Source organism: Orbicella faveolata, unplaced genomic scaffold (assembly GCF_042242905.1).
Source record: "Orbicella faveolata isolate gen_17 unplaced genomic scaffold, um_ofav_v1 contig_13, whole genome shotgun sequence".
NCBI lineage: Eukaryota > Metazoa > Cnidaria > Anthozoa > Scleractinia > Merulinidae > Orbicella > Orbicella faveolata.
In genome coordinates this window covers 27083467-27095249 of record NW_028301540.1, presented here as the reverse complement: position 1 = coordinate 27095249, position 11783 = coordinate 27083467, and the positions used below count along the sequence as shown (strand labels likewise).

General features: G+C 36.3%; 1 long non-coding RNA gene across 2 annotated transcripts; it reads left to right on the top strand.

Moving 5' to 3' along the window:
* Window positions 1-804: 804 nt before the first annotated feature.
* Window positions 805-11043, top strand: LOC110069279 (uncharacterized). 2 transcript variants are annotated; one of them, XR_016206139.1, is made up of 6 exons: window positions 805-1090; window positions 3084-3195; window positions 3495-3560; window positions 4229-4297; window positions 4470-4530; window positions 8437-11043. It is a non-coding gene; the product is annotated as an uncharacterized LOC110069279 (long non-coding RNA). The 2 variants fall into 2 exon arrangements; XR_016206140.1 differs by lacking the exon at window positions 3084-3195 and having other exon boundaries at window positions 847-1090.
* The last annotated feature ends 740 nt before the right edge of the window (window positions 11044-11783 follow it).

The following is an 11783-nucleotide window of genomic DNA, read 5'->3' as shown; positions in this document are numbered from 1 at the left end:
CACTTTTAATAACAACCGTGTAAATTCGAGACCAAACATCTTGGACGATGTTGGTCACGTAGGATGACGAGGCAAACGGTTTTGTCACGTTCGTGGTACCACATTAGAGAGTAGACTCGATTACCAGCCACTGTTCGGGAAAGGAGCCCGCGCTCCTCCCCCTTCCTCTCCCGCGCTTCCTCTCTTCTCGGGGAGGAACGTAAACGTAGACCGGACTCGAGAAAGTGGCGGAAATCGAGCCTAATTAGAGAGTAGATTTAACGAGCACGACGACGGCTGTGCATGTGCGTTATAATTCTTGATAAGTTTCTTTAATACCGTTCTCTGCAAAACAACACGACGTGAGTCTAACGTAAAATGACCAAATTCTGCGTTATGCGGAGAACGTGAACCAAGACGGACAAGTTTTTAAATTTCTATTTCAATCTATCCCTGCGTTCCAGATCTATTATTGTGATAGTTTTGATAGCGATCATGACAAAGTGAATGACTTTAGAGTACCGCGAGATTCGTAAGTTAAATAGAAATTCATATTTTAATCGACGTGGTTACTTAAACTCTAAAGGTATCATCTGACGTAAAATGGCCTAAATATCTTTCCCGAAATTCTATTTTCATAAAAATCCTACACATCACGAACATTTTTCTAAATATCTCGAAAAACACTCTGATCATATTTTATTTTCGTTTGAAAAAATACGCCGCCACTTAGGCTAAAATTTCAAAAATTTTGTTGTGTTCATTTAGTTACTGAAATCTTTATCCAAACTGGAAGAATGTCTCTTAGCACGCTTTTAGAGCCTCACTTTCCTTACGCCAAGACCCCACCGGCTAAGAAAGACAGGTGGCACTGGGACTCAAATTGAATTTGCATTGCAAATAATTTTTCGCTCCATCTTCTGCACGAGGTGCTTGGGAACTACGCTTCCTCCTCCAAATCTTTACCTAATGCCGTGTCTAAAGTACAAGAAATGTACCCAAACGTGTTCCAGACAGAAACGTTTGCTAGTGGAAAAACTGCAAGGAAAATTGGCTTGCTTATTCAAGAGCCAGAAATTAAGATGTGGAGTGTCGACTTTGACCATTCTCGGTATGTACATGTAATGGAACCTTTATGCATTATTGCTACTTTTGATTACGTAGATGGTTGAAAAGACTTTTACTTGCCTTGAGTCATTTATGTCTCGTGAATTAAAACCTCGGCAAAATTAAATCTTAGCCCGAAATGTTTCGAGGTCGGTAAGTGGAAAATGCAATAATGGACTGCGGATTGCGGACTGCGGACTTCAGACTGCAGATCAGGGGTAAGGGCTGGTTCACGCTTTGACATAAGCATAAGCATAAGCATAAACATAAGCATAAGAAAAATATGTGTGAACCGGGGTTACATAAGCATAAACATAAGCATAAGCATAAGCACAAGGAATGGAACTTTGTCCATTTTCTTATGCTTATGCTTATGCTTATGCTGTGAATACTTGAGTGTGAACCGGGCATACATAAGCATAAGTGTAAGCATAAAGAGTTTTCTTGTCAGTGGAATACACAAAAATAAAATCCAGGCCCGCTCTGTCAGAATCTGTCAGCTGAAAACATGGCGACGCAGGTGAACAAATAGTTGGAGGAATTTGTCTGCAATTATCCTTGTTTGTACGACAAAAAATCAGCAGACTTCAAAGACAAAAACAAGAAAAGGTTGGCTTGGAGTGATGTAGTAATATTCCCCTGTACAAGTAAGCTTACCTGAAATAAAATTCTCTGTCTCCCAGTTTTAATTCTTGTACAAGGTTATAATAATCGCCTTGTGTCTTTCTTCTCGTAAAAATGTCTCTTATTCAGACCTTTCTCGGTTTTCTTTGTGTCTGTCTTTGCATAAGCAGTCTTCTTCGATTTCTACGGCTTAACAGTAGCAACAATCCAATTTCGACTTCGTCATCCACCATCTTTGATTCCTGAGAGGTGAACTGCACCTGTGCAATAGCCATCCTTATGCTTATGCTTATGTAACCCCGGTGCACACGTATTTTTCTTATGCTTATGTTTATGCTTATGCTTATGCTTATGTCAAAGTGTGAACCAGCCCTAAAATGTAGACTGAGGTTAAAATACATACTGCAGACCAGGGGTAAAATTCAGACTACAGACTTTTTAAGTATGTAGTGTTAATTCTATTATCGAGTGCTTGCCTGAAACAGGGTTATTCAGGCTAATTGGAGTGAAAGGGTGCACTCCAGTAAGCCTAAAACTGTTGTGTCATGAAAATGATAACAACATGTTTACCAATGATTGGGCAAATTTTTGATACCATGATTGTAGCATCAACTGATAAAGAGTGGTTGTAATGACCCATCCAGATCTAACTGCTGGAAACTGTTTTGAGCCACCTTAAACATTTTGCAGCATCTGTGTCATTTTTGCCTCATATAGGCCCAATTATGATCCAGATTAACACTTAACCCAACCAGGGATAAGTTAGGGGTGGGCAGGAAATTTTTGCCAAGCCTGTTCAACCTTTTTTACCTCCTCAACTATTTTAGTTGTCTTTTTTGGGAATTTGTTCCCTCCTTCCCCCCAACAATAATCTGAATAATGGACTACCACTTATTTTAATATACACTTTTCATTGCTCTGTATTAAATTTACATGATTCATTAAGGTTACCCCAAACCTTCTTGGGTGTCCTCCAGAAAAAAAGTTGTATGCGCACTGTTTTCAAAGCAACCTCCACAAACTACATATCATTATAGAAAGGTTATGAAATGTAGTATACAATAAAATTATGTTCTGTTTTCGTGAGTGCTTTCCTAAGGCGGCAGAAGCCATTAATGCCAAAATGACCAACTGACATTTAGGCGAATTAATTGGGTATCTTGATGCAAAATAACTGTGCAGTGTTAATCACAAAGCATCAATCTCTCTAAGTGTGTCAGCATTTTCTTGTATTTCTATTGGTTATCTTTTTATAGATCTGTCAAGTTCCACCATTGAACAATTCGCAAAACGTGTTGCTTTAGAGGACGCCACGAGAAAAGTATTTAAAACTAAAATAATTCGCTGACATACTTTTGTTCCTTATTTATCAGTGAATGTTCTGGCCAAATTTTATGGAAAAGCATCAATTCTACCTACCCTATGGATACATACCGTGAAAAGGTGGCTGAGGAGTCCATGCTTTTTGGGGATTATCACGCCTTGGTAGTTTATCAACTTGCATTAAAAGATCTCTTTTTCTCAATAACTCATGCACATTTTAATATTTTAATTTCATTTTTTGGGAAATGCTACCTTAAATAATGAACTTTAATATGGTTGGAAAAAACAAAAAAAAACAACAAACAAACAAACAAAAAAAAAAACGGGCAAAACTAGCCCCACAAAGGTTTGGAGAAACCTTATTAAATAATTGATTGATTATGGGCATAATGTTGCATTTTCTATTTGAAAAAGTAGACTTGCATGTATGTTGCTTATTAAAGTGCTGTATTACTTATCAGGTTAAATGAAGCTCATGAACATTAAGTGACAGACCTGGAATACTGAAAAGCCAGTGGTGTCATCAGGTAAAGCTCTTAAAAACTAGGTAATTTTGTGTGTACACCCTATATATGGAGTTAGCAACTGTACATGGCAGTTATATGTACAAGTAATTTAAATGTAGTATTGGTTGGAGTTATTTCTGTTAAGTATTAATGGAGGGGACAACACCATTATTGAACATGACACCATGCTAAGCATATATCCAAGTTAAATAAAGCATTCATTCATTCATTATCTTAGTGTAGAGATGTTGAGACTCCTGTATTACGAGTGCCAAACTTATCTTGATGTAAGTGTTGAATGTTGTCCTTCTGTAGCATATGGGATAATCTAGTGTTCTTTGGAGTGGGGTGTTGAACTACTGTATTTAGTCAGGTCAAGTCAATGATGCCATGGATCAGCAAAAGCTTGGAAAAGTGACTTGACTAAATACAGTGGTTATGGTCTCTTTCAATTCAATAGACCACTAGATTATCTTGATGTTTTGAGAAGGTTGACTGATGAGCTTATTTACCTCAAGAATGCAAAGTGTTATGGGTTGCTGGAAAAATGTAAAAGCTGCTGTTCAATTGATCATGCTTTTCTTAATACATCATTTTCTGCTATTTTGAATGTTGCATGTACTAATTTCTACTCAGAAGTAAACAACAACTGATAGGTCTTTCATTGAATTATGTTCACTTAATATCAGGCAAACAAGAAGCAAGCAATCCCACAGGACAACTGAGATCAATGGAGGGGTCAGATACAGCTAGATCAGGTCAGTTTACATTTCTGGTATCTGTAATGGTGTTTGCAAGTGTACCTACACTTGTATATATTACTACTCGTTTTAGTTGTTATTCCATCAATGAAAGTTCCAATGCTAAAGTATGCCAACAGTAATAAATTGTAAGTAGCTCAACAATAGGTTAATTTGTGTCTCATATTAGGGCAAACAAGAAGCACATAGACACTGAAAGATCAGTGAAGGAAGTTAAATACAGCAGGCAGGTCAGCCAAAGTTTCTCTTTATCTGTACTCAGTGGACTAGTGTATCACTATAATTTAATCACTTTGAAGAACAGGTACAGCTTACCATTTATTGGATTGAATTCAGTCTTGAAAAATTTGGCTGACTGACACTTGTTGGTGTCAAGATTATTTGGGAACATCCTGCCAGTTTTTGATTGGACAAAAAGAGCTTGAAGTTTGTTTTTTGTAAGGATTTGCCAACTGAAAGTGGTGCTTCTTCATCTTACTACAAGCAATTAATGTGTAGACCTAGTAAATATTTAACAATTTCTAGTTTCTCTTGATATTCAAAAATGCTGACCTTCATAAACTGAACAGGTCTTGAAGTGCCTAGGCCCAAAATAATTATGATTCCTCCCCACTTATTGTGATATTTTGTGGGTGTGAGTTTTTGACAATTTGCTTACTGTGCAATATTTCGTAGTTGTTGATTTGCATTATTCTCAACACTTGTCTGCTTGATAAAGACAGTTGGCTCCAAATTTTAACTGGCAAAATCATGTTTTGATCTCAACGTTGTTACTGATGACTGACAGATGATTCCAAATTTTAACTGACAGAACATGCTTCAATCCTAATAGCTATACTGAAAACTGACAGATGATTTCCAATTTTTTTCAAGAAATTATGCTTTGATCTTGACATCCTTATTCACAACTGACAGATGATTACAAATTTTATATGACTAGACAATTTTAATCTCAACAGTAATACTGACAACTGACAGATGATTGCAAATTTAACTGACAAGTTATTTTTTGACCTCGACATCCTTACTGACAACTGACAGATAGTTCCAAATTATTTTTTGACTCTGATCCATATTGACCGCTGACAGATGGATTGAAATATTATGTTACCATTCATATCTCATTTGCTCCATCCTCCTGGGACCTGACAGATGGCTTGAAAGTAACTGACGGGCAAGCCCTGCTTTAATCTCTGCATCACTGTCAACAATATCGTTGTCAGATGACTTGAAACTTTAACTGACAAATCTTATCTTGACTGACACTACATCCTTACTGACAACTGACAGATTACTCCAAGTTTTAAGGTGATTCCTTAGAATTTCATTGTGCATCCCAACTGTATAGTATAACTAAAAACATGCCCAAAACCGAGTTTTTTTCATTTAAAATTGTGCGATTGTCCTAGAAGCTATATAATAATATTTCATTGTTCCATGTGCTTGAGACTTTCTATCTATCAAGTTTTTTAAGTATTTGTTAAGAGAATTTTGCTTTCAGCTACTGCGCAATGTAATGTGAACTGATGAAATAATGCACGTGATTAGGCATAAATAGGGTAAGATTGGCCCAATCAAAGTTTTTAAAATATGCAAATTAGCAATGGCGTCATAAAATTTTGATCAAATACGATGAGCAAAGATATCTCAGCCAATTTGTATCAGAAATGTTTGAATTTTTTTACAGTAAGGTTCAGCAAGGGGTGCTCCACAATATGAGTTTAAATTTTTACTGCAGTCAGATGAGTTACTTGTGTCAGAAATGCAAGAAAAATTGGTGGTCACCGACTTCGTTTCAGAGATAAAGCATGTGGAAAACTACTCTGATTTTGAAAAATTGGCGCACGTAATTCAGCATGGTCCACAGGGGACCGTAGTTAAAAATATCGAAGGTGAGTCAGCGGAGGCAAACGATCCTTAGTCATATTTTGTAGAAGTGGGTCTGTTGTGTAGGACTTAACCCTGGAAGAGGCACCACACAGATAAATGAAGAGCTAAAAAGAAAGGAATTCGATGGCGCATTTTGCAAAGGATTCAATCTTCTAATTGATAGATTTTCTTCATTTTTTCGCTAAGCTTAACAGTTTTGTTACCATGATGGCAACATACTGGGTTCCAAACCTCCCCAATATCAAAGTGCCCATAATGTCAAAACGTTTTTTTCGCTCATCTAATTCTACATTTCACCTAATGAGCTTCTGCTAGAAAATTTTTCGATTTGGATGGAACGCAATTTTTTTACGAATCTTTACAAAGTTCAAAATTCTATTTTCTTGCGGTCGACCCCTGCCGCTGATCACAAGAATAACGTGCTCAAAATGGCCACGAGACTAATGCCTGTCACGTAGGTTCAGGCACCTGCGATGAAGACTGATGTTGTTTTCTGGATCATTAACGTTGTTACAAAGAGCGGCAACGCACGTTTCCGGCATTTTCAACTAAATGTAGACAACTCTGAAGCAAAATTTCCACTTGTTTTCAAGTCAGATAAGTCATGACCCAAATCACGTGCTCCTGAACCTACGTCACGACTCACTTCAAACCGAGGAAGACTGGTGCGAATGGTGGACCAAAATGGCGGCAAATTTGAACGTCTTTAAAAACTTATAAAAAAAATTGCATTTTATCCAAATCGAAAAATTTTTTCGCAGAAGTTCATTAGGTGAAATGTAGAATTAAATGAGCGAAAAAAAATGGGAGTGTAACTTTTTTATAGGCATAGGTGGGTTGCATGTAAACTATTGGCCTGCCAAGTTTCAATGGTTTTTGCAGCAAATTGGCCAAGATAGCTCTATTTATATTCTTGGTGTAATATTTGGTTGAGTGTATGATGTCATCAGTCCTCTCATTTGCATCTTCACATTTTTCAAACTTAAATATCTCCGGAACCAACGCAGATATTTGTTAACGGTAAACAGCGGTTTGAATCTTTCGTGGAATTCTATGTGACAAACCTAAAAATTCAAGGAGTAAAAATTTGATCATAATACCACCAAAAGGTTATTCCTCAAAATTGTATTGCGCATCCGTACTGCGCACGATTTTCGCGTCATTAGCGCGCGCTCACGAGCGCGTGAATGTACACGACATATACAAAATTGTGGCTTTTTCTAAACGGCTTGGCTTGCGAGAGACGAATCATCGTTTTTTTTCTCGGAAAAGAGTACCGGGACCTAACGAATTTTTTTATTTAGCTTGAATGCAGCGATCATCTTATTTCTACGCAGTGAATATCGAACAATTTATATTGCAGGGTGAAAAAATACCACTGAAAATGAGAGCATAGCTAGCACTCGTTAAAGATAATATGTGCCCTCAAGAACACTGCGTGCTTGGAACATATTGAATCCCTGCTTACTAAATAATGGTGTATTTATCATGAGACGTTCGTCAAATTGCTCCTTAACATTGCTGCAATTCATCCATTGTTGAATTTGTCGCTAAAGCTTCTCCCTGGTTTTCTGCTCTCGCAAAGCGTTAAGTGAATAGTTCAAGTATAGACGTCTCCGAAAGTAGATAATTTGGGGAATTAAGGGTTTATTGAAGGTCCGTCATGCTCCTAAACGAATACCGGGACCTCCCTTTGTTGTTTCAAATTTTTTGTTCTCTTGATATAAGCAGCCAAGAGGTAAAGTTTGAACAAAAAATCAATTGTGAGTTCCATTGCGATGGAATTACCTTAAACAACAACAGCAACAACAACAACAACAACAACAACGGCAGCAAAAAGAGTTATTAAATCAAATAGTGTCACATTGCTGTTATTAATTTCACCACTGGTGTTTTAGTGTTTGCATTGTTCGGTTCGAAGTCTGTACTATGGTCTACCAACCAGTTTCCAAATTCAACTTTATTCCAAAGAAAATTATCAGGAAGTACATCAAAGTCGTTGTCAATTTAATAGTTACTACAAATGTATGTCGAAGTTTTCTGATCTATTTTACCTTACAAAATTACTACATCGTCAAGCGAACAGGTGATGAGAATAAATAAGGAAACCATCAATACGGGAATTCAGTAGCCGATGTATATGGGATATGATGTAGAGAGCTTCACGCAGTTGCAAAGAAAGTGCAAATGTAAAACAAAGCTCAGTGTTATGTATATCAAACATTTTTTTGCTTTCTTTCTTTTAGGATTTCTCAGGGACCAGACAATTGATGAAAGATAAAGGCAAAGGTAAAGTAAATACACTGTGGAGTGTTAGGACACTAAAGACAGACCTACAAGAAGTATGCAAGGGACCAAAGTAAGATTGATTGAGAGATTTTTTCAAACCAAAAAGTAGGACGTGTAGGATAGGTTTTTTTTGTGGAATTATCGTTAGGATTAGCGATGTTTTCCTTACAATTAAATGGAAAACGACGGCTATCAAAAAATGAACTGGTCCGAAAAAATGATTTACAGTTAGGTTTTGTAGCAAATGTTTCCGCCAGCTTTGCTTTACAAATTTTAACCCAGTTTAATCCAGGTTAAATCTTTCGTCTGTGTTCACGATGCGAGAGCTTGGTGGATTGTGTGACTGACGCGTACGTGACTCTTGAAAATCAGTGCCGTTGCGTTACACAAGGAGCCGTTGAGAATACTGTAATAAGACTTTGTGCGGGAATTTCAATATCCAGCTTCACAACAGGAGATTCAACTGTTAATTTAGCAAAATTATAAAGATTGTGAAGTGCCATTTGATATTTTGTTGGCTTGTTTAGTCAAGCAGCAAAGCAGCAGGTTACCTAGAGAATCTTTATTTTCTTTATTTTCTGAGTAACTAGTCAAAATACAGCAACATTTCATGAATTTGAATAATTCCCGTGCTGAACATATCGACATTCTCAACGGTCGTTAGTGTAACGTAGCACCACTGTTGTTCAATAGTCTCGTACGTTTCTATCATGATTCACCGGCTTCTCGCATCGTGAGCTTTGTAATTTTTTGGCTTTGATTTTCCTGAGAAGCAAATTTTTGTAATTAGCCTTCGTGTTTAGAATCACAACGTTTTGCTAGCTTTCCTTCGCAGACCAAAATTTTGTACAAATATTTTTCCTCTTGCTTGTTATTAAATGTTTTCTAAACACTGTCTTGGCGGCCTAAATTTACTTTAAGGGTAACCCATGTCAAAATTTTTAATTTTCCCGCCAAAAAACTTTTGGCGGGAAAATTGGAAAAAAATTGCACAGCGTTTCCCCTGACAACTTTTTTGACAAAAATTTTAAGGGGATATCCCTTTGAATTTTTCCCGCCAAAATAATTTAACATACACCATCTTGAACAAAAGCAAACGAAAAATTTTGATTGCAATCATTTGAGTTATTTAGAAAAACTAAGATTTTGAAGCCACTCAATAGTTGTTTGCGTTCAAGATGGTATATTCCGTGATGATATCGTGCCAAATAGTCAGCCGTAAAACGACCGGCAGCTAGAACCTTTTCACAAAAATGAGAAGAGCAAGTTAAAAATATCTATAACTGCAACGGTTCTAGACAACATTGAGAAGGTAAACTCATTTCTAAATAGAGATATTTAAGAATGTTTATATAGCTGGTTAACTTGCACCCCAACTAAGTAAACTCTCAACTATAGCGACACCAAAATGTCACCATCTTCTCAGTGTTGTGCAGAAAACGTTGCAGTTGTAAACATTTTAACTGGTTCGTCTCATGTCTGTATATAGATTTCTAGCTGCCCGTCATTCACAGCTTAACTATTTAACGTGATATCATCATGCAATATACTTCAAGAAGATAGCAAGGCAAGCCATGAATCCGATTATTCCAACGACATAGTAATAATAAAAAAAACCCGCGAAAACTTCAATCTAGTCCTAGCGGTTAAATAGTTTCAGAACTTCGTCACTTTTCGCCGAGATCAAAAAGTAAACCCGACAAATTATAGGCCAATTTTAAAACAAATGTCCATGGCTTGCTTCGTTGTCTTCTAGAAATTACTTCCAGCGGGGGGTCAAAGGTTAATGTCTGGTTATCAAGCTTCAAAATGTATCACTACATATCCTATATGGCCGCTGTTAAATATTTTTTGTATTAAAACTTTGTCATTTGCGAATGAAAGCACAAACATTTTAGAAGAATCAGACAATTGAAACTACAGCCTTGATAAAGCAATAGAATTGATAGCAAATATTTGGTACATGTTTGTCCGTAGCAAACGTAGCGATAAAATTTTAGAAGAAACGAACTGCTAGAGTTACGTTCGTGGTAACAGATGCAGTTAGTGAATGCAACCCGGCGATAGCGATAACATTTTCAAGAATTGGAGCTAAGCGTTGAAAATCAAAGATGTAATAGTGAATACTTTTAATAAAAATGTATGTCAGTTGCGGACGAAAGCAATATCATTTTAAAACAATCAAATAATTGCTACAAAGCTAGAGGTCTATTCAAAAATGTTGTCGGTCAAAGTGTTTATCAGTCCAAATAGTAGCTTTAATATTTTAGAATATTCAGAATTGAAGCTACATTTATATTCAAACTAAATATATCCGATAGTACAAATGAAAGCCAAAACAGTTTAAAAAATCAGACAATTAGAACTACGTTTTTGGAAAGAGTAGCTTGATACCAGACATAATTCATTACAACCTCGCTGAAAGTTAAGCAAGAGGATATATTTGGTTTCTGATTAAAATCTTTGCGCTTATTCCCCCTTCCGAAGAAACAAAATATAAACTGAACGTTTTCTGTGAAGAAATGTATAAAAGAGTATATGCCAATAAATTAATGTAGTATTTCAGTCCAGGACACGAAGATCAATGCAGAGACCCAATATCCTCTTCTAGAATTATTCATTTCAAAGGTGGCTCTGCATGTCAATACACATTTTGTCAATACACATTAAACGTCAAAAAATGTTCGTGCTTTTTGCAAAAGTACATAAAACGAAAAAGAATAAATAAATAAATAAATAAATAAATTATGAAGAAAGCGTGATTATGTCAACAAACGTTAAAAATATTCAAAAATAAGAGAAGATATTCAGGTTTACAAACGAATCGTTAACGATTCCTGAAATAATTTGAAATGTTTCATAATTTCAAATGACGAAGAAAGAAACGATAGAAATTGTTTGATAGTTGTACTGAACACTTCTAGATAAATTCAGTCCAAGCAGCAGAATCTTCAGATCATCAATTCATTTTGAGCGAGGAAATTACTCTTTTAACATACACAATTCATATCAGATGAATTAATTTCCGTGACCTTTCTTAGGAAAAAAGGGAAAAATTCTAAACGTCACGGCTATTCAAGTAAATCGAAGAATGGATCGAGACACTTTTTTAATTTCGTTCGTATCTGAAAATGCTAAGATTTGAAAAGTAGAAATAATTCTCCGGCAACACAAAGTTTGATCGCTGAACTGGAACAATTTTCAACCACCAGTCATTTAATATCGTTTTTTGAGCAAGGGCAAAGCCCTCCAACAGACAATTCACATCATAAATTGAAACTAGGCCTTCGCAAAACTTAGTGCT